Here is a 23,820-nt window from a genome sequence, read left to right on the forward strand (position 1 = left end):
AGTAATACTCATTTGCCAAAATCTTATGTTTTGCATAATATAGATGCATGAAACTAGGAAGAAATTTAGGGGATTATGTGCTATTAACCCACAATTATATGAAAGTTTGCTTCCTTACAGAAAGGGAACAGCTGGTCTCATTTCCTCCTGAGAACAGCACAAGATAAAATGAGTTGGGTTTAGACACAAAGACAAGTCCCTCGTCACTGAAGGTCGTCTAACTTCAACTATGTTACTGAGGACAGACACAAAGGCAAGTACCTTGTCACTGAAGGTCATCTAACTTCAACTATGTTATTGAGGACAGACACAAATATTCCCTTCCAGGAATCTCTGGAAACTATATGGGTTTCTCCATGCTGAAGAGGGCTAAGTCCTGCCTACAGGTCAGATGCTCCGACGGCACTAGATTCTGTATTAACTTTCGGCCCCCAAATGCATCTGCAATTTAGACTGCTTCCTCAGGTCTGACTTCAGTGTCTCTCTAGGATAGGGTGTGGCTGTGTCTGGCAGCAGAGATTGTTGTAGTGGTGGCCAAGGGCCTGGCTTTAATTTTCACATATAAAAAATTGTTTTTGTCTTTCTTTGAAATCAGGGAACAGGGAGGTGATTGGACTTCATAGTTGTTCTGTTCATTTATTACCTAACTCCCCTGCCTGGAATGAGATAGAACTAATTTGATTGGGTCAAGGATATATTCCCCAATGCCTAGAACTTTCATCGAATAAATAGAAAATAACTGGCTTTAAAGCTGGGAAGAGAAGGGAAATATGTGACTAGCCTGTGGCTGCTTCTCACGAGACTTGGAATGTGGAGTGAATGCAGCACCTGACCCAGCATAAGGTCCCCTCCCCTCCCCACCAGAGCAATGAGCACCAAGAAGAGTTGGCGGTCTGCGAGCTGTGCTCGCCTTGTGGAGAGGTCACTTGGGTCAGCCTCAAACTGAGTCACAGGCAACTGCGTATCATCCATATGAGGAAGCTGGGAAGGTGGTAGGGAAGAGCGGATGGTGGGCCAGTGCCAGGTGGGGTAGGGCTCTTCACTACATAGCAAGTAGGTACTCCATGCAGTGTCCAGAGCTCCGTGCTGTCAAGTCAGGGAACCAAAGATAGATATTTATTAAGCCGGTGTCAGTGCAATGTGACTTCCTGGGCTAATTGATCAAAAGCCTGCTTGTCTTCTCTTCCTCCTTTTGCTTCTCATTGATCTCTAATAACACTCTCATCTTCTGACAGATCAATGTTACCAATGAAAAGCAGCTATTTTCCCTGTAGAAATCCAAATGCACTGGACCTTCCTTGGCCCTTTCTAAGACTGTATTTGACAGAGAATGCCCTGTCTTCATGGCAATCAGTTGCAAGAGTGATCGAGGTAGAGACTTGAGTGCCAGGATGGGGATGGTTTGAAGATCTATTCCACAGGTAAACTGTCCTCCCTTGGGAGTGGTCAGCTAGTCTCGACCATGCCCAGCAAAAAAGTTTTTGTAAACAATCTTTTACAATTTACACTTAGGAGACAATGGAGTGGGTATCTTGGTTTTTTTTTTTTTTTAACTTAGAATTTCTTGCCACCCACTGTCTAAACATGACAGACCAAATCTTCTAAAGTGTTTAACACCCACAGCCTGGCAACTTGGAGTAGAAAAACTCACGCACAATATATCCTTTCAAGAGTATTTTTAGTTTATTCCATGAAGTGATTTATTTTATTCTTGTAAAAACCATTTAACTGTCAGCAATGGTTCATGTCTGCTAAGTTCTGCAATTCCCACGAACAACTCAGTTCAAGACAATGAACAGCTTCATCTGAATTTGTTTGTCTCAGTCATAGCAGGCTCACAGACACCTGGTGGGTGTCCCTTGGTTTACCAAGGGAACCAGTGGCATCTGTTCTCCTAGAATAAAAGTCCAAATCCTCCTCTAGACTAGAGTACATTTAGTTCTACCTGGTGTGGTATATTTGCCTGACATAATGTGTGGGATGTATCATTTTCTTTGGTGGGGGGAAAAGATGGCAGAGCTAAGCTGGGTAATTTGAAGAGTTTTAAAAACTACTCACAGTGATGTGGGCACGGTGTTAGGAACTAGAAGGAAATTCCCAGGGCTAGCAACAGCAGGGAGTCACTACTCTTGGTCAGAGGGGGGATGGGACAGTTACAGCACCCCAGGAAGAACGGCTGCAAGTGGAGCTGGCCTAGCCCAGAGCTCACCCTCTGCCCACTCTCCAGTCTCCTGCCAGCAGCTCCTGTCAGCCAAACCCCATCAGAAGCCAGAAGGCAAGGGAGCCCGCTGAGGTAGCCTCCAGGGGCACAGAGCAGGTTGGCCACAGGATCCCAAGGCAAGTGGAAGATATGCAGCAAGTGACAAGGATGGAGGGAGACAGGGGTGATCCGCTGAATGCTCCCATTCATCTGTGTTCATTCCTTCATTCAGACACGTTACTTGCTAAACACCTTCTATAAGTGAAAGCACCTTGGAAGACACAGGTGAAGCATGGTAAATGGTCCCTTCTTCCAGGGTGCCCTTAATTGAATGGGAAGACTAGGGATCACCACACAGAATGCCAAAATAAGCGCTAAGCTGCCAGGCAGAGCACTGCAGAGCTCATCGGTGGGACAGGAGTTCGCAGGCGGGAGAAGGCAGTGTGGGCTCTGGAGGAAGGTGGGTGCAGATGGGAGCATAAGAGGATTTTAACAGGTCCCAGGCAGGGTGGCAGGAGAGTCCTGAACTCTTCAGTTCCTGCCTCAGCACCTCTGTGGAGTGAGGGACTGGCCTCATGATTTTTTAATGAGTTCTAAGACTGTAGAAAAACTTTAACTACATACACCTTTTTTACTGAGTATTTACAATGTGCCAGGCGATTTACTATAATCTTTTGTCAAGGCCTTACAGCACTGCCTTGATGGATGTTATTTCCCACATTTTATGGATGAGGACAAGTGAAACTCTCAGAGGCAGGGTGTTTTATCTAAGGTCACATCTAGTGGTACAGCAGCTTGGATTCAAAGCCAGTTGTTTCTGACATCAAATTCCAAGCTACTAACCTCCTTAAGGATAAAGGACAATTAGCAACAGTATCAGCCCTGGGTTGAAACATTTTTCTGATATCCTCATGTGCTCTCAGATGCCTGGCACCTAGAACCTGGTCCCCATTTTAAGAAGCTGTCCGACTTGTAAAATTGGTTTCCACATGAGCTGCCTGCACTTAGGTGTATGTAGTATTCACATCTGAGGAAGTCTGCATGGGCTGCTGTCTCTGTATTATCTCTGTTTAAAGTCCCCTAATGATTTCTCATTTGCCTGGAATCCATGAACTGTGTAGACAGACAATGGCCCCCTTCTTCCTCTGATAAGATTTTCTACTATCCACCATGTTCTCACTCAGCCCCAGCCACACTGGCTTTTTCTTTGACAAGTTACATTCTTTCCCCCATAGGTTCTTTGCCCTAGGTCTTCCATCTGGAATCTTCTCCCGGTAGATCTTTACGGATTGGTTCCTGTTATTCATTCAACGGAAATGTCCGAGTCCTTTTTCTGATCATGCCCCATCATGGTTCCCCATTCAATCTCTGAATCACCACCTTGTCTTATTGTCACTGTAAGATTCATCACTGTCTGATATTTGTTATTGGTTTACTCTGTCCACATGAGGGCTGGAAACTTTTGCTATCTTATGCAATGCTAGATAACTGTGCCTCAAGTAGTATCTGGATCCTTAAATGTTTTCCAAATGAATGAATTCATGGAGATGAAACCTGGCTCTGAAAAGTAGTAACAGTAGGGTATATTCATTATTTTATACTTGCCCATGTGTCAAGTGTTATTTGTACTTATATTTGAAGATGAGCAAAGTGAAGTTTAAAGATGTCCAAGGATGGGCATTTGTGTTGGCTCCAAGTCTTTGCTATTGTAAATAGTGCTGCAATAAACATATGTGTGGATGTGTCTTTATAGAAAGATTTATAATTCTTTCGTATATACCCAGTAATGGGATTGCTGGGTCAAATGGTATTTCTAGTTCTGGATCCTTGAGGAATCACCACAAAGCTGCAAACCATCATTCTCAGCAAACTAACACAGGAACATAAAACCAAACACCACATGTTCTCACTCATAAGTGGGATTTGAACAATGAGAATATGTGGACACAGGGAGGGGAACATCACACACCAGGGCCTGGCGGGGGGCGTGGGGGGGTAGGGCAAGGGGCAAGGGGAGGGAGAGCATTAGGACAAGTATCTAATGCATGCAGGGCGTAAAACCTACGTGATGGATTGATAGGTGCAGCAAACCACCATGGCATATGTATACCTACGTAACAAACCTACACGTTCTGCACATGTATCCCAGAACTTAAAGATGTCCAAGGATATGCAAGCAACAGGACTATAACATACACCTCTTGAAGCTAAGTCATTGGCTTTACAAATCCACTATTGCTGCTTATATGTTTTATGGCTGTGATTGGGAAGCTCCCAACCCCCACAAGTACAGTAGCTTAAATAAACATTTTTCTCTCACGTGTTATTACAGAATTCAGTGTCTGTCAGTCAGAAAGTGATGTCCATCCCTGGATCCAAGTTGGCTGTCCCAGTTGTTGGCATTTCCTAGCCAGTTGAAAGGGGGAAAGAGGGAGTGGAGAGCCCAAAGCTTCCTTAGGAAGACATGATGGGGAAGTTGCACACACCGCCTTCACAAGAGATATAGGAGAAGCTAGTTTGGGGAATGTGTGCCCAATTAAAACTTGGCGAGTTTTGTTACGAGAAGGAAGAGGAGAGTAGATGTAGGGGGCAATGAGCAGTCTGAGACCTTGTCACAAGCCATCAGATACAGGTTATCACCGTATCCATTTTACATAGGAGAAATAGGGGCTCAAAGAAGTTCACCATTGGCCAGCCTTAATGAAATGGTTTTCACCATTAGTGAAAGAGCAGAAATCATAATATTCCACTTTAGTTCCCCATTTTATCATTTCACACACAGACACCACTTCATGTTCTGTGCTCAGATGAGATTTAGCCAATTTTAATCCTGCTACATCATTCAGCCTTGATCTCTTAGAAGTTTAAGAGTGATTAAAACACTCTTAGAAGTGTTTCAATCAAAATGGACAAGGAAGTAAGCAGAGGGGAGAGCCCAGAGGGCTGGGACGCTGTCTGACCCTTTGACAGCATAGCTTGCCTCCTTCTGTATACTGGGCTCCTGGGGAGACTGCCTTCAAAGGCTGTATACCCAAATAAGGTAGGACCCGGGTCTCAAGCAGATGGGGTTGAGTGTACATTGGGGGCTTTGTAAATAATGAGAGTCAGTTTCTCTGGTTGCTGAGCAACAAACAGGTCATCAGTAGGTAGAGTAGTCACAAGTTCTTGTTTGCTGGGACAGTCCTTGTTTACAGCTGTTGTCACAGTGTAATTAAGAGTGCCCCTCTCAAAACTGCACCAGTTTAAATAAGTTATAATGTACCCTATTGATAGGCCTATGTTACCGCTGACACTCAGGCTTAAATGTTTTGGGGCAAAAACACTTTGGAAATGTTGAACAGCTAAGCAAGAGAGATGCCTGACATGCCTTAATTCAAGTCTGTGGATTTGATTGCCATTGTGAAGTCCCAGCAAGAAATTGCTAGTTATTTCCTGGTTCAAATTAGTGGAAATTCCATTCTGCTGGGTAAACCCAAACAATCTAGTTATAAAGGTAATTTTGTTATCTGTTCTTAGATTATCAAACAGCATGTCTTTGTTTTATACTGTAAATTAATGATTAAAATATCTAGAAACAGAAGCATGCATAGTCACAAATTATCCAAACTACATAAGACTTTATAAAAATCTGTAAGACACATTCAATAAGTAAACTAGAATTCATCTACTTCCCGTCTATGACCTTTGGTTTCAATGACACTTTTCAGAATACTGAGTTACACTGCACATGGAATTTCAGAAATGTTCTGAGTTAATCAAAATGTACTCAATTTGTAGCACAACAATTTTATTTCCCAGGGGTCATCACCACCACTCCACATCTAAGAACCTGATAAAAAATCCTGGAGATTTGTACAATGAGTTCTCAAGGAACTTTGATTTGGAGTAAGAAAGATGTAGCTAAAGATCAACACATAAAAAGGTCTGCTTCTTGAAGTTGGAATGAAACACAGGAAATATTCATTATCTAAGAATGGGTAAAAGAACAAAAGCTACTTAAGGTGAATTCACTTACAATAGCAACCAGAATTTCATAGTACATGATGAAAACAAAGTTTTGATAGAATTAAAAAACTAGATTTTCGTATAACTTTCCAACAAAATTGTAGTTCAGCATATACCATATTTTACTTAATGCTTGATTTTTTACAACATGACCACAAAGAGGATGACTTAGCCTCACTTTTCAAAGCCTCAGCATGTGCAATTTTGAGCAGTTCCATTCACTTCCATCAGACATTACTTCTATGAAATCCTGAATATTTCACAAGATTTACATTTTTATTTTGCAGATCAACTAACATTGTGTTAACAGTGCATTGTTGAATATTCCAGACCACCAATCATACTGGAACCTAAATAAAGACACTGATATGACTGGTGGGAATCAACACTAAATGGAGAATATTTGAACAGGGAATAATTTCATGACTGTTCGGTCTATTAGATAATATCTTTCAAGTCCCTCATGTCAATGAGCAACAGCAGCAAGGATGTAAGTAATGAACTCTGGACTTATCGAGGACACCCTATACTTTAGGCTTGAGTCCTAACTCCAGCTCGCACTCTGGTCTTGAACAAGTCACTTTGTCCTCCAAGCCCAAGAAAACCAGATTTTTGTGGGATCCAAGGGGTTCTGTATAAACGCTTTAATGGACGTGTTCTGAGGACGTGTGCTCATACATTTCCTTCAATTCAAGAGTCCAAACCTTGAATCTAAGGTCTTTCACATGGTTTCTAAAGTTGCTCCCAGCACTCACATTCTCTGGTTTCTGATTGAATTCTCAGTGGGGAATAAAAGTAGAAGATTAGATTAAATGTGGGGTGCAGCGGGGGGTGGGCGGTGCAGGGGGAAGTCTTTGAACTGTTACCTGTCGTCAGTGTTGAAACGTAGGTAGGTAATCCATCTATTCTAATACACAATCTACTCTCCAGAAACTCCTTGAAACTTATTTTACGGAAATACAGAGGCTGGGTGCAGTGGCTCCCAAAGTCCCAGCACTTTGGGAGGCTAAGGCAGGCGGATCACCCGAGGTTGGGAGTTCGAGAGCAGCCCGACCAACAGGGAGAAATCCTGTCTCTACTAAAAATACAAAATTAGCCGGGTGTGGCGGCCCATGCCTCTAATCCCAGCTACTTGGGAGGCTGAGGCAGGAGAATCGCTTGAACCCGGGAGGTGGAGGTTGCTGTGAGCCGAGATGGCGCCATTGTACTACAGCCTGGGCAACAAGAGCAATACTCTGTATCAAAAAGAAAAAAAGAAAAGAAAAAAATGGAAGAGGAAAAATGGAAGAGGAAAAAATGGAAAAGGAAAAATGGAAGAGGAAAATGGAAGAGGAAAAATGGAAGAGGAAAATGGAAGAGGAAAAAATGGAAAAGGAAAAATGGAAGAGGAAAATGGAAGAGGAAAATGGAAGAAGAAAAATGGAAGAGGAAAAAATGGAAAAGGAAAAAATAGAAAAGGAAAATTAGAAAAGGAAAAAATAGAAAAAAAACCAGAAAAAAACAGAAAAGAAAAAAACAGAAAGAAAAAATAGAAAAGAAAAAAGAAAAAAGATTTTTTGAGTTTATGGTTTCAGGGGAGTCAGGATGCTGTATGGAATACTTAATGATGTATATACAATTGCAAATCATTAGAAATACTGGGCACTCAGCTGAATCTATTTTTAAGGACTTAAAACATCACTAACTACTATCCTATATAAGTAATTATGACTAAAATATCATTGTACTCATCAGGCTAGGAAGACAAAAATAGCACGTACTATTTAATATGGATAGAGTGAGTCGGCTTTCTGAGAACAGTAACTTGGCCTCTTATACAATTATTCCAAACCTTGGCATCATCATAGCTGTAACTTTATTAAAGACTAAACAGTAAACTAAGAAAACCTCAATGTGATATTCTTGTAATAGCAAATAGAAGAAATAAATTGTTTTGATGGACCAGCTCCACTTTCAAGGCTCTTTAGAATCTCCTTTGATGGACTTAGAAGATTTGAGTTGCATTTATTCATCATCTGCTCATCAGAAATGGAGGGACTCAGGGAAATCTGGCATGATAGTTCTACATTAGTGTATGGCTGAACTCATGAAAGCTTGAGTGACAAGGTTCAGTGGTGGATAGGCTAAAGCCAAGGGTTTTAGGAAGTTGTTATTTTTTATTTAGCACTCTTAGCCAAATAGAACCTGTCTGTCAGTGTGGGGTTTGAGAACTTTATGTAAAAACTTGAAGCAGGTTATGGAGACTGTTAATTCAAATAGAATCAGAGGCTAGGACATGGAAACTTATTAAAGCAATTTACTGAGCTGATTTCTCAGAAATTTTTGGAGTTTTAAAGGACTCCAGGAGATCAAGTTTGTTGGGCTCCTGAGCAGACCATACTTCGTAACAGATGGTAAGAGACATGTGAATGATTGAAGCTGTATAGAAGAACAATGAGCAGGCTGGGCACGGTGGCTCACGCCTGTAATCCCAGCACTTTGGGAGGCGGAGGAGGGCAGATCACTTGAAGCCAGGAGTTCTAGACCAGCCTGGCCAACATGGTAAAACCCTGTGTCTACTAAAACTACAAAAATTAGCTAGGCGTGGTGGCACACACCTGTAATCCCAGCTACTCAGGAGACTGAGGCATGAGAATTGCTTTTACCTGGGAGACAGTGGGTGCAGTGAGCCAAGATCATGCCAGTGCACTCCAGCTTGGGCAACAAAGTGAGACTGTCTCAAAAAAAAAAAAAAAAAAAAGGTGGGGTGGGGGGTATCGTTTACCAATTCAAGTATGTGCCAGTATTTAGATTAAAACTGAACATAAAGTAACTGACAATAGGAATTACTTTCTATTGAACTGCCATGAGATTAAAATCAGATTTTCAAAAATTACACTGAAGTGAAAGTAAATTAACAGTCTCAGAAGACATCTGCAGGTTCTAATGGCTATGTAAGGATGGACATTTTTGTTACTTGCTTCCCCAGCATTTATTTCTCCCTTTTTAGTAGTAGCTCCCATTTTTCATTGGGAGCCATCCCTTCTCCATTATCAGCCTATGGGACACCATCCAAGGCTCCATGGGGTGGACTCTGCTCAAACAAGTGACTCTGTATTTAATCATGCCAATCATGACACCATCTCCTTTTGGTTACAGTGACTCAAAGACTAATGGGTGTGACCAGAGTGGATAGTGAGTCGCTGGACTTTCTCAGAGGCTACTGAAGAGACTTTCTAGAGCCAAACCTAGGAGGGTGTGAGGATGTAGCTGCTTTACTACCTTGAAAGCAGAACAGGGAAATTTCAGGCATCATCTGGAGAAGACTGAGGATGAAGACAGTCAGACATTGAAGAGAAACTGAATCCTAGAGGCCCTGTTTAAGCCCCAAACCCAGCCATGCTGAATGCCAGGTGACCCCTGACTCTTCAGCTCTGTGAGGCAATAAATTCCCTGCTTAGTTCCAGCTTACACTCAGTTTCTATCACTTAGAACAAAATAATCCCGATTAAATGTACTTGCCCTTGAGTTTTGAATATATTTCAGGATGAGCATATCAGGCAGCTGTTTCTTAGTTGACCAAATTTCAAAAAATGCTGAGAATAACTACAACTGGCGCTTGTGTTGCATGACTCCAGGGGTGCTGTTCAGAGACTACCCAACAAAGAGATTCCCCAAATCCTAAGGAAGGTGCAAGAAGGTATGAACCCCAGTTCTCTGGAATCTAATTCTGGTCAATGAGACTCTGAGAAATCTATCTTCCAAAAAAGCCACTAAAGTAAAATGGCAGAACAACCAATGAACTAAACCTGGGATTAGAATTGAGGTGTATCCTGCCTGAAAAAGATCTTACAGTTCAAGAATATTTTGTAAGCTAAGTATTACTATTTTCACTTAATCAAAACTAAACAACCAGCATGAAACCTGTAAGTGTATTTTTATGAAACTGTGAGAGTTGTCTTATTATATGTAGTAAAAATATGAACTTTAGGTCATTGGCCCACTACTTTAATATGGATAGTTTTGCCTTACAAAATGCTGAAGGTAGACAATAGTAATGACAGATTTTTTTTTTTTTTGAGACAGGGTCTTGCTCTGTCACCCAGGCTGGAGTGCAGTGGCATGATCTCAGCTCGCTGCACCCTCTGCCCCGCCAGGTTCAAGTGATTCTCATGCCTCAGCCTCTGGAGTAGCTGGGTTTACAGGTGTGTGCCACCATGACCGGCTTTTTTTTCTTTTTCTTTTTTTTTTTTTTTTTTGGGTAGAGATGGAGTTTCACCATGTTGGCCAGGCTGGTATTAAACTCCTGACCTCAAGTGATCTGCCCCCTCGGCCTCCCAAAGTGCTGGGATTACAGGTGTGAGCCACCGCACCTGGCTGAATTTCTAAGCGATAATGTCCTCCCCATAAAAATCTCACAGATTTAATCCTAACTGGTAAGTTGAGAAAACTCATTGGAAGCGCAGGCTTCTTCAGGAGAGTTTACAAAGCTGGGTGGCAAGGTCTTCCCCATCATCATGCCAGTTACAGGATGACTGGTGGCTCAAATGGATGGCTGAGGACTCCTAGAACCTTCAACAGCTTTCTCCGAGTCCCCAACTACTACCACAAAATGTCCTCCCCATAATCCCCTAAAATGACATCACTTAGAGTTCCCTTTGTGTTGTTGAACACCTGCAGGTTCCTAGCCAGCCAAACTTGAATGTGGTTACTTTAGCCAGCTTGCTGAATCAAGCATGGAACTGGGGAAAGTGGAAATAGGATATCAACGGAAAGCATGTCCCTCTTTGGACAGGATTAAATTGGTTGAGGGAAGGAATCGAGAAAGCAGCATGTATTCAACTTTCTCTTCTACCATTTAGAGGCACTTACATGTTATTTGATCTAACCTTTCATTCAGCCCTTTGAGGTAGGCATCATTAACCGCCCCCACTTTTTTTTTCGAGACGGAGTTTTGCTCTTGTTGCCCAGGCTGAAGTGCAGTGGCGCAATCTCGGCTCACAGCAACCTCCGCCTCCCGCATTAACCCCATTTTTATAGATAACTCATCAGTTATGTAACCCATCAGTTATGTTTGTGTTTCACAGTGAGATATAACTACAGTGGCTTTCTACAAGAAAAGTGTTTATTTTCTCATGTAACCAGCACAGAGGCAGAAAGGCTAGATATAGCATCACCTGAACAAGACTGAAGAAAGAAGTGGTGAATGGAGAGTGGAGGTACTAGCAGTACCTAGCACAGCTGATGAAAGATTAAGTAGGATACTAAATGTAGACAGTCAGCAAAATAAATAAAGCCAGAATTTGAACCTTGGACCAAACCCAAAGTCAGTGTACCCCCGCCCATATTATAATGACTCTGGATGAGATCCTAAAACTGGAAGGCACAGATTACCTTAGGTTAAGCCATCAGCATGTAGGAGCAGTTACCAAAATAAGCTCTTCATTTCCACCTTCCTCCTCAGAGCTAATTACCACCGCCATCGCTTTCAGCACCTTATCTACCCTTACGTTGTGATTTTCCTCTGATTTGGTCTCGAGGCTGCTCTGGAGAGTGTCTGTAAACTCTAGCCCTGTCCTGAGGAGGCTCCAGGGGAAGTGGTCGTGCAGTGGCATGATCTTGGCTCACTGAAACCTCCCCATCCTGGGCTCAAGCAATCCCCCCACCTCAGCCTTCCGAGTAGCTGGGACTACAGGCATGCGCCACCACTCCTGGCTAATTTTTTGTAGTGGGGAAGTTTTGTCACGCTGTCCAGGCTGGTCTCGAATTCCTGGGCTCAGGCAATCCACCTGCCTCAGCCTCCCAAAGTACTGGATTACAGGCACCAGCCACTGCACCCAGCCAGGATACTTCTTTATCCTCGTAGACGGCCTAATGCCTAAGTGTGACCCATGACCAGGTGTCCCTCTCACAGGAAACACTGGCAGAAGCCCTTGTGGCTCTTTTCTGGCCTGGGTCCAGTTTATTCCTACCAGGATAGTCACTCTCTGGGAAAACCCTGAGCGGTAGAATTAGATTCAGGTATGTTGGTCAGGTGAGACACAGAGGGGGCCACAAAAAATATATGAAATGAGAGAAGCATTTTATTACTTACACGTCCCTGAGGGCCGATGGGAAGTCCAGAGACAGCAGGGCACTCGACCGGCAGGTGGGAAGGGAGAGTGAGGGCTTGAGACTAGGCCTCCATGAAGGCCCACGGGCTTTCCTCCGGGAGTTGTGGATTGGCCAGTTTAAATAAAACAAGTGTGTATGGGGGTGGGGGTGGGGGGGATGGCTTATTTGCCTGACTCCGGTGTTGACCTTAGGTTTCCTCATGGTCAGCAGCTGTGGAGTGAGTTGGGCTTTGGGTTGGTGAGATGAGAAACACATGGGCTCCTCCAGGCATGGTGGTTCATGCTTGTAATCCCAGCACTTTGGGAGGCTGAGGCAAGTGGATCACTTGAGGTCAAGAGTTTGAGACCAGCCTGGCCAACATGGTAAAACCCCATCTCTGCTAAAAATACAAAAATTAGCTAGGCGTGGTGGTTCATGCCTGTAGTCCCAGCTACTTGGGAGGCTGAGGCAGGAGAATTGCTTGAACTGGGAGGCAGAGGTTACAGTGAGCCAAGATGGTGCCACTGCACTCCAGCCTGGGTGACAGAACAAGACTCCATCTCAAAAACAAAAAGAAAAAAAAGAAAAGAAACACACGGGCTCTATCATGCCCCTCTAAGGAAGAGAAGTCACACCTAGACCAAAGGTGGCAGGGTGCGACTGGGTTTCACACAGCTGATGCCGGGTCTAAACGTGGATGCTGAGGCAGCAGCTATAGTAGACAAGTGATTGACACCTTGAAGATGATGTTTCTAAAGTTTCTTCGTTCAAGAGAACACATGTGCATTGTCTTGTGCTCAGCACCAGCAGGTGTGGACACCAATCGCTCTTCTCACAAAAGCCATCTTTTTAGTTGCCATTGCCAGGGTTTTGAGGGAACTAGAAAGAAGGTCAGGAAGCTAATTAGGGGAGGGATGCACGCTTATGGAAGATAATCTCATGCTGAACATCGTGGTGAAAATTTATCCCTTGAGTCCTTCTTTGAAGGGGGTTTTGCTTTTCTAAGTTGTATTAACTTCATTGTATTTAGCCAACACTCAGGAAAGCATTACAAGAAAAGGTGGCTGTGATGTTTTTTCCCAGGTTAAGTTGTCAACCTAATTTTACATAAGTCAATAATAAGAAAATTCTGGCAGATGACTTCTATGAGCAGGTAACATTTCCTCTCCTAGTTATCAACATGGCCCAGGTTCAAAATGGCTCAATGTAGGATGGGAACAAGTGTAATGTGCTTCTAAGTTAATTGTTTTATTTTGAAATAATCACAAACTTACAGAAACGTTATAAGTATGTGACAAATAACTCCTTTTTTCTGGATCTATTTGTAATTCACCAACCTGATTCCCATCACCTCTAAATACTTTAGTATGTATTTCCTACAAACAAGGACATTCTCCTGTAGAAACATGATGTAACTATCAAAATCAGAAAAGTAACCCTTACATATTGTTGCCATCTAAACCTCAGCCTTCCTTCCATTTTAGCCAATTGTCTCCTACGTGTCTTTTATGGCAAAAGGCTCCAGTTCTGAATCATGCACTGCATTTGTCACGTCCCTTAGGTCAACTTTAGTCTGAAACAGTTTCTCATTTTTGTCTTTTCTGACCTTGAATCTGTGAGGATTACAGGCTAGTTACCTTGCAGAGTGTTCCTCAATTTGAGTTTTTCTGATGTTTCTTCATAGTCAGATTCAGGTGATGCATCTTTAGAGGGACTATCACAGAAGTCCTAAATGCCTCGTCAGGTGGCACAGGATTTCCATTTAATGGAAACATCATTGATGATGTTTCTTCACTTTGCACTTGAGTCAGGTGATGTCTGCCAGACATTCCCATTGTAAAGTTACTTTTCTCCTCTGTAATTAACAGGTGTTGGTGGAGAAATCGTTTGAAATTATGTAAGTATCCCATTTATCAAACTTTATTTTATTCACTTCTTTATTTATATCTGAGTGGATTTATGTTTCCTATTTTGTTCAACGGGTTATAACCTTTCATTATTATTTAGTTTGTTGCACAAATTGTCCCATTTGGCCAGTAAGGGCCCTTTCTAGCCAGCTTCTAGTCTTTGTGATATGTTTCCATCATTCTTTGATCACTTCCTTTTCTGGCTCAAGATGTCCTAGGCTCATCTGTTCTTTTCCCAACCCTGAAATCAGCTATTTCTCCAATAAGCCCTGGTTTCTTTTAGTGGAAGGTGATTTTTAGAGATCGAGATCTGGGTATTAGGATTATCACTACTCCTAGGCATCTCAGCTGACAGAGGTAGGCACTGGATCTGTGTTACAGTAGGTAGCTAGGCAGGCATGAGCAGGGCGGTGGAGGGCTCCCCCTCAACACACACCAGGAGCGTCAGGCAACCAGCAGGTGATGGTCAGGCGGTTGTTAACTGTTTCTCTGAATAATTGGTCACAGCCAGCGCCAGGGAGAGGTAGTCTCCTAATAGATAGAAAACATCTGAAACTGGTCAGCAGCTTCCCAATAAGATCTCAGGAGTGGGGTGAAGTAAAGCAAGATCCCGGAAGTATGCCAACATATAAAACCCTAGGTCAACAGGTCAGGCTGCACATATGGTTTCTCAAGTTGCTCGCTTGGCCCTCTTCCAAGCTGTACTTTCCTTTCCTCCCTGTTCTAAAGCTTTTTAATAAATTTTTACTCCTGCTTTGAAACTTGCCTTGGTCTCTCCTTCTACCTCATGCCCCTCAGTCAAATTCTTTTTTCTGAGGAGGCAAGAATTGAGATTTGCCGCTGGTAACTTGGATACCTGCCACCCCTAACATCTGTGTACACACACACATTTAGAGCTACATTTATACATCTATGGATACGGAAAACCATGGATTCACACTGATACATTAAATTCCCATTCAACACCATGGCTTCCATCTCATTTTCTCCCTCTCCACATTTGTAACTCCCTTCACTAATGGTGAAAAATCTCAATTCCATATGATTAATATATTTTGTATTTTATCAAATCCCCTGGATGTAACCAACCTCCCACTGACCCATCGCCACATGCTCCCCTGTACTCACCTCTTGTGGGTCCTAGCTCTCTATAACTGAGCTGCCCCTACAGGGATGCCTTCCTCACCCAGCGTGGCTCTGACACCCTGCAGCAGCCCCCCCCGACTTCCACCCTCTCCCTCCCACTGCCTGGCATCCTCAGCTTGCGGTTCGATTCTCTGTGCTGGGCCAGTCTCTTCAGGGACACTGTCCATACTTACTTGGGCTCCAATATTCTGTAGGACTTGAACACACCATGCTGAGCTGCCCCTCTGCAGGACTGCCTCATCACCCTGTCCTGATGCAGGCACTGCACTCTGTGCCACTGTGGTTTCCTTCACCCTGGCACCCATACAGTCTTCGCTCTGCTCTACCTAATGGTTTTAGCACTGAATTGTTCAGGAAGGAAAGAGAATGAGAAAGAAGTCATGAGATTTGGATTAAAACAAAATTTAGAAAATAGCATTGGAACTCGAAATGAACCATGACCTTTGATTTGAAAGAAAGAAAAAGAGAACGAATTTTGGAGGCCAGTGGTCATTTCCTCTGTTGAGGGCAGTGGATTAAGTGGTATTTATGTGTTTAAAGGGGCAGATCCCTGCACAGTAGAAGTGGTTTTCCCCCTAATAGGTAAAGGAGACAATAGGTCTAGAGAATGCCCACTGTTGGTCTAGCCTTGGAACAACAGAGGTGGTGCATCAGCTTAGTTTCTCAACACCAGCTGTACCCATAGTGGATGACCACGCACATCCTTCAGAGAGGCCTCAGGACCTCCTGGCCCATGGCTCTGGCTTCTGTGACTGCCCTAGCAACTTGACCCTCAAGGATTCTTTTCTTCCGCTACATAAAAGATAATCTCATAGGAGGCTTCATCATTTATCTTCAAAGCTTTAAAAATAAATTTGGACACTGTGTTTAGTGCACGACTTACTTGAAACTGCTGCTGTTTAGGAGAGTGGATTTCAGTATTATTCATGAATTCTGAGAATCTAGATGGTTGTTTTACACTAGGCAGATATTTTAAATGATTATAAAGGAAAACATGAGTCTTTTAAAATAACTTGGTATGTTTATTTAGAAACACAGGAGGTAATGGAAGTTTGTATCAGTATGTTTTAGCAAAGCCTTATCAAGATGGACACTGGGAACTCCTGACAACACCATGGCACAATGACTGGCCTCTCAGGCTGTGTACCTGGCCTCTCGTCCTTAAGCAGAGCACAGCACAGCCTAACAGCCCCTCTCAAGAAATAGCAGTGAGGAAGGAGTTCGTGCTATGTCTGCAAATTCCCCAGGAGAAAAGCCTTGGTTTGTTTTAGAAAACATATGTGCTTGTTTTTATATTTCTAGAAAAGATTAGCAAAATTCTTGCCCTTTAGTTTTTAAAAAGGTAAAATAGAATTGTGATTGGGGGAAATGTTAGCACTTAGTTTCTGTCTTGAGTAAAATCATAAAGCAAGATTCTCCAACCCATGGCCCACAGGCTGCATGCAGCCCAGGATAGCTTTGAATGTGGTCCAACACAAATTCATAAATTTTCTTGAAACATTACGAAACTTCTGTTTGCATTTTTTTTAAAGCTCATCAGCTATCATTAGTGTATTTTATGTGTGGCCTAAGACAATTTTCCTCCTTCCAATGTTGCCAAGGGAAGCCAAAAGATTGGACAGCCTTGTAGGTCAGAACACTCCTCGCCTCAGAGGGGCCTCCTTCCTGCAGTGCCAGCGAGGACCTGTGAGGCTCTGCTGGGATGCAGACGCAGACAGGCCGCCCCACCTCAGCCTCACTGCCTTGTAAGCCCTGAGGCCCAGGAATGTGCACGACTAGAGACTCCATTCTTAGTTTGAGGGCTGGAAGCAGTGGGATCATGCATGGGTATTTCCAGGTCCTATAATGATAGAGAATTAAGGAAAACTGAAACCCTTCAGCCAGCCTCAGGACCCGAGAGTCCTGTGTTCTCTGTTGTGATCAAAGAAACAAAGTAAAGTGTGTCCCGAAAAGTCACTCAGCCCTAATTATGGCAGGACTCAAAACAGAGGGAAAGAAAGTAGTGATCCTATGACAGGATAGCTTGCTTATAAGGTGTCTTTCTAAGCAAAAACCATGAATAAATTATAATCGAAAATTTCTACACAAAAATCTTTGAGGATAAATGGAACTGTGTTCACTGGGCACTTAAAATACACACAAGGCATAATATCGGTGGATTAACTTTGCTTCAAGAAATAACATAGATCGTGCAAGTTCCTGTGTGGTTAAGATTTTTGGCAGAAAAATTAAGCAATCTTTGTCCAAACTTTAGTGTGTGTAAGAATCTCCCAGGAAACTGTTAATAATGCAGATTCCTCAGCTCCACCCCCAGAGATTGCTTCACATGTCCACGGAGCAAACTGTAATAGACAACAAATTAGGGAGAAAAGAGGAAAGGTATCATAGTCGGCCAGGACTGTTTAGTGTGATGGAGGCCTGGGGAGCCCAAGTCCCTCATTGTTGAGCTGCAGATAGCCAGGAGAAAGGCATGGGTGTACCTCCTTTGAAAAGAACAAATTTACTAAATTATAAAAGTAATATATTATATTCAGTTAGAGAAAAGAAACAACTAATACTATTATCCAATTACTCTAACATGTTAACTCTATTATTACCTCATTCCCGTCTTTTTAACAGATGCCTAATTTTACACAATCAGAGGACATGCATTTATAAATTGTCTCCTCCTTTCCTGTTTTATTGCACATAAGCCCTATTCCATGTCTCCTCCTGGTCTTCCTAAACATAATCGTAATGAGCTCCATGTTGTCCTATTGGTTTCAAGGTCACTTACTTTATCATCATCCAGCTGTTGAACGTTTACTTTGCTTCCAGCGTTGCCATGTTGAATACCTTCATTCCTAGAACCTTTGACCTTCGGTTCCAATCTGAAGGTAGATTCCCTTCATCCTTCGGATCTGTTTTTTTTAACCCACTGAATGCTCTTCTCTTGTGATCTTCCTCTCAAGTCAGGGCCCAGGTACAGCCTACTGGCCTTGAGAGCAGTGCTGCAAAGGGCTGGGGGTAGTGGAATTTTCACTGAGTCCAACTACTGAAGGATGCTAAGAAGGAAGAGAATTTTTTTTTTTCTGTGCTAGAGATTGTCCAGATCTCTGGAATAATTGTAAAAAACAAACAAACAAAAATAAACAAACAAGAATCTCTCAGGGACCAAAGAAGAGCTTATAAAATTAAAGAAAGGAGGCTTTTTGGAATGAAAGGAAAGGAGAAAAACGGAAAATAAAACACAACCTGAAAGCTTGAAAAATGATAACAGCTAATGCTTATTGAGTTCTTTTTTTGGGACTTTGAGGGATCTGAGGAAATGGTGTCCCTCTTTCCTGATCCGCTTCTAAACAAACAGAGGAATAAGAGAAAGGAGTGGCAGATAGTGGCCAAAGCTGCACCTTTGTTACTGATATAGGCTGAGGAAGGAAATGGTTTATTTCTGTAGGCAAATGCTTTTCTCCAGAGCCACTTCTAGGGTGCGCAAGGTCCTGGGCAAATATTTTTGTTGGGTTCCTGTCTACATAAACAATTTGACTTAAAAATATATTACAAAATTCATGAGCCCATGTGTGATACTGTGATTTGTCAATGAAGATTTAGATCAAATAATGAATGAAGAAGTCCTTCCATGTGGAAGGAAACATCAGGAATGGGGAAAACGTGTTCCTACCCAACACTGACTATGTGCCAGATCCTAAGTACTTTACATATGTGAACTCATTCATAATAACCCTAGACAGAAAACCATCTGTCCATGTTTTATAGATGAGGCAACAGGTACATGGAGGTTGAGTAAGCTGCTCAAGACTTCACAGCTAGAACGTGGTAGGACTAGGATTTAAGCTCAGTCAGCCTGGCTGATGAAGGAAAGAAGGAATGAAGGAGAGACAGGAGAGAGGGAAGAAGGGAAAAAGAAAAGTGAGAAAAGGCAAGTGCCTGTCACCTCTAGAGCAACTGGCAGGATTGTTTAGTTCCTTCCAACTTGGAGTCTGTAAATAAATATTGCCTCAGCTTCCCTCTTCTTAAACTCAAGGAAGTTTGCCCAGAACAACCTAAATTTGTATTCCCATTTGATAGGAAAAAATATTCGTTTTAGATGCAATCAAGCTTATCTTCACTTTTGTAGAGATCATCTCTGACATTAACAAGTTGCCAGAGAACGCTGTTACTCAATTTATAAGACAAAATGTTCCCTTCATTGTCTTTAGTTTTTTACCCAGCAGGTTTCCTACTTTAAGACCAGGAGGCAATTATCGGCTCCTAGTGATCATCAATCAGTGTTGTCATCCTTAAAGAGCTAAAAATTTCATCCTGTATTTCTATTTTCATAAAGTGCTGGCTGCAGAGCAAGCTCTCAGAAATGTCCCTGCTTCCCCACGCCAAGTTTTAGGTCTTAAAACTGACCCAAAACCGTAGCAGAGAAACAGAAACTCACAAACAGAAGGCTTGCTCTGCTTATTTAAGTCATTATTTTCCCACTTTGCTGGTGGAAGAGTATCTGGGACAAAGCAGGTTGTAGGCAAATGCTACCTATTCAATGAAGGCCATTTTTTCTGACCTCACTGTAGCTGCTGCCTTGACTCACCAGAGAATTACAGTGAGTACAGGTGAAAGGAAAGCAGGAACAGTATTTGGCATAATAGAGAAAACTGTTAGTAGTCAGAAGAACTAAATTCAAGTCCTAGCTCCAACACTGGTTGGCTGTGTAAGACCTTGGGCAAGCCACTGTTTCTTCCTTAAGGGAGCTAATATAGTGGTTATTTAGATCATTAATTTTTTATTGATTCTCAGCACAGTCAATGAACAGACAAGCATCTTTCACCAAGTTGCTTTGGCAACATTCTCTCAGGCTCCTGTTAGGCGCCTGTTCCTGGAGATGATGAGGCTATAGGTATTCATTAACCAAAGGGATTAACCATCTGGGATAGAGACCAATTAGGACAGAACAAGATCATGTAGAGTGGATTTAGTGTGAGACACAGCAGGGACCCGATGTTTATCCCTGGACAATCACAACTTGCTTTCTACCCAGGCCTTACCAGTCTTTAGAAATACAACAGGCTTCCTTTGACCACATCATTGTTCTTACCTATTTACAGGTGCGGACAGTGGTCACTGACATTGTGGACACCATAGGGGCTGGCAAGAAAAAAAATGATGGAGGCAGAATTCTGTCTGCAGTGGATATAAAAGTAACATAAATTGCATCTGCTGAGATCAGGTTTTTTTTCCAGGTAAGAGAGTAAATCAATTTAATGTTCAGGCTCCTCTCCTTAACGTCTTCAGGATTATTCTCTGTGATTGTTAATACAGATAATTACCAACTTCTAAGTTTTTTGATCCAAATGTTTAGTGTTTTCATCTCCGATGAAATAATGTTTAAAGGGTTATTGAGTTTACAAGGTTAGTCTGCAAGAACTATTAGTCATGTCACTAAAATTTATTTTGTTTGTACTTACCTTGAGTATTAACTCACTCACCTATGCAGTAAGCAATATAACAAAGCAGTTAAGGGCATTGGGTTGGAATCCTGACTCCCTTACTTACTCGCTATGTGAGCCTTGGCAGCTACTTAATCTTTTGATGTCTTTGGGGAATTATAATAGTGTTTACTTCTAAGTTTTATTAGGATTATATAAGGATTAACTAAGATGTTGCATGTAAAATGACCCAAAAATATTCCCAGCACATAGTATGCACTCAATAAACGTTAACTAGTTTACTGTCACTGTGCTGCAACATTATTTTGTATCTCTTCCGTTCTTTATAACCAGAGCTTACTTAACAGAGGCTCACTCAAATTCTCTCCAGTACTGGCTTGTGTGTGTTGTTATAAGGATATCCATGTTTGATGTGGGTGGCAGATTGGGATAGGAAGTAAAAAGATGCCTGAGGAAAGGAAGGAGCTATGACTACTTCATTCTGGTGTTCCACTGGTCATGAGGCTCAGCTTCCTTCTCTCCCACTGCAGTTGGCTTCCTCTTCAATCCACTCTTAAGTATTTTCTCCCATTCAGTTTTTAACTGTTCTTAGTTTCTGCTTCCTCATCACTTCAGCATGTCATGACTCCTTACGACTTTAACATCCCTCCTCTTGCAACCCTTTTGCTTCACCTCCCCATTTCCTGTTAAGAATTCCCTATTTCCCAACATAAATTAGTGAGAGAAGCTGATAGATCTGCCTTACCTCCAGCACCGGGTCGCTGGTCAACCTCTGAATGCAGGAGCCTTGAGTCAGGTGCCCAACAGTCCAATCACCTGTGGCTGGGAGGAGTGGGGTTTTGAGGCCTATGTTGTCCCATCCCTTTAGCAGGGGCTATGGTGTTGAGAGACAATTCTTCCTCGATTTCTCGTATTTCTGCACATCTTCTGAGCAAGAAGCATGAACAGCTTTGTTCTGTCCTGCCTTTTCAAAGATGTTTGCATAGCAAATAGTCTTAAGAGACAGATATATTGTCCCCTACTCTCCTCCCAGGTCAGAGGACAGATTTGTTTCCTGAGCAAAATGAGGATAATGTCTTGTCCTGGGGCAGATTTCTAGCAGTTCCCTAAGACTGGGGTTTCCTAAGCTCAAATTTCCTCAGCTGTGACACTAAACTCACAGTGTGTGTGTGCAGCACTCCTGAGGGACATTGGGGGGAAGGCAAACTGATGTAATTATGAAACTGATGCTGTCCACTGTGCTATGAGAAATGAAGTCCTTTGTCTCTGATCCAGGGGTCTTGTATACACTCCTGGGACCTAGGAAATTTGTTAGCTTGCAAGCAGGGGAAACCCTGAATCCGTTGCAGTCCTTGACAATGAGAAGGGATGTTCTCCTTCAGGTAGAATGGTCCTTGCAGGCACTGTGGTAAATTCATCCAATGCAGCATTCTGTTCTGCTTCCCCTTCTACTGAGTTTCACCTACATATAAATTAAGCTTTAGGCAGTTCTTCAGGGCCTTAGTTTTGGGAGAAAATGCATTATACAGTAATGGGGGTTGGGGAAAGAAGAACCCAAAGGATTGTGCAACATTTCTGTCCTCCCTGAGTGAACCTCGGTTATGCTCAGATTTGGCACCTCTGCTATATCATAGTGCTGCTGCTAAGTTGAGGGGGGTACTGTCTTAACATGGCTGTGCATCTGCATAGCATTTATTTCCCTTAATGTCCAGTGCACTTTAACTTGGCCCATTCAGCTTCTGTGAGTCATAATACAGCAAGTCTGACAATTTTACAATGATGCTTACTACTTATTAAGCCCTTAGTAAGATAGTTTGCAGGGTTAATTGTGTTAGTGCTGGTACGCCAGCATAGTTACAAAAAAAATTATACAATATTTTGTATCAGAGCCTACATGACCAGCAGAAAAGCCGTGCTTCAGAATTGCCTGCTTTATGTTCTATTTTCTGGATAAAACCACACTGGATGCATATGTGTGAATGCCGTAGCACAGGGAGAAAACAAGCAAAAATAAAGCACAGGATATAAGGTCAAACACTGGAGTTTTGGTTCTTCTATTCAGCTCACCCCCATCTCCAGAAAATAAACTCTTGGCTGGCGCTGGTGGCTCATGCCTGTAATCCCAGCACTTTGGGAGGCTTGAGGCAGGTGGATCACCTGAGGTCAGGGGTTTGAGACCAGCCTGACCAACATGGTGAAACCCCATCTCTACTAAAAATACAAAAATTAGGGGGGGGCATGGTGGCACCTGTCTGTAATCCCATCTACTCAGGAGGCTGAGGCAGGAGAATCGCTTGATCCGGGGAGGCAGAGGTTGCAGTGAGTCGAGATCGCACCATGGCACTCCAGCCTGGGTGAGACTGCATCTCAAAAAAAAAAAAAGAAAAATTCTTTTCAAATTTCCCTGGTTGTAAGACATCATGGCCTGCTGTGCTCCATAGGGCATACGACCTCTTAGGAGAGGGGTTCAACCCTTCAACCTATAACTATCTCAATATAGCTATAGATCCTTTGGGCTTGAGAGTAGGTGCTGGTAGATAAAGTCACCTTAGGGGGCTCACTCTTTCCTTGCTTTTGTTTCTAGCTTGGGTAATCACAGAAGAGACACTAAAGCCCTGTGTGTCAGGCATTCCCCAAGCTAAGATGATATCCTCTCTACTGAGTGAATCCAGCTGTGCTGGGGGTGGGCACGTGTAACAGTCTCTTCATTACAATGGACACTTCAGGAGGCCAGGGATCTTGTCTATTTTGTTCACAGGTTTGAGAGTAGGCACTTTGTAAATATTAAATGGACAGCAGCTCAGGTTATACAAATATTTAATTTGTTGGGTTTAATGAAGGTGTTTTTCAGTGGATTGAGAAAGTATTCCCATTTTATATGTCCTAATATACTATTTTCATAAGCTCCCTAATTTGAAAATTTTTAAACATTTTCTTTCAGGTAGTTTTCACTCATTTAGATGTGGGTTGTAACCAAGGTGCTCACTTGTGAATAGCTTCGTCATCCAATTGAGGCTGAGCTTGCTTCCCAGACAAGGCTGATCTTGTAAGCTCCTCA

At 42.6% G+C, this 23,820-nt stretch overlaps 1 long non-coding RNA gene across 1 annotated transcript in view; it reads right to left on the minus strand.

Moving 5' to 3' along the window:
* LOC109026878 (uncharacterized) overlaps positions 1-21,779 on the minus strand; it is an 86,477-nt gene extending 64,698 nt beyond the window's left edge. The window contains exons 1-3 of the long non-coding RNA XR_002005930.4: positions 15,504-21,779; positions 13,915-14,132; positions 12,279-13,156 (exon numbers count right to left, since the gene is read on the minus strand). This is a non-coding gene — a long non-coding RNA (uncharacterized lncRNA). The remainder of the gene's footprint in view (positions 1-12,278; positions 13,157-13,914; positions 14,133-15,503) is intronic.
* Between the last annotated feature and the right edge of the window lie 2,041 nt (positions 21,780-23,820).

The sequence above is a fragment of the Gorilla gorilla genome, chromosome 4 (genome assembly GCF_029281585.2).
Source record: "Gorilla gorilla gorilla isolate KB3781 chromosome 4, NHGRI_mGorGor1-v2.1_pri, whole genome shotgun sequence".
NCBI lineage: Eukaryota > Metazoa > Chordata > Mammalia > Primates > Hominidae > Gorilla > Gorilla gorilla.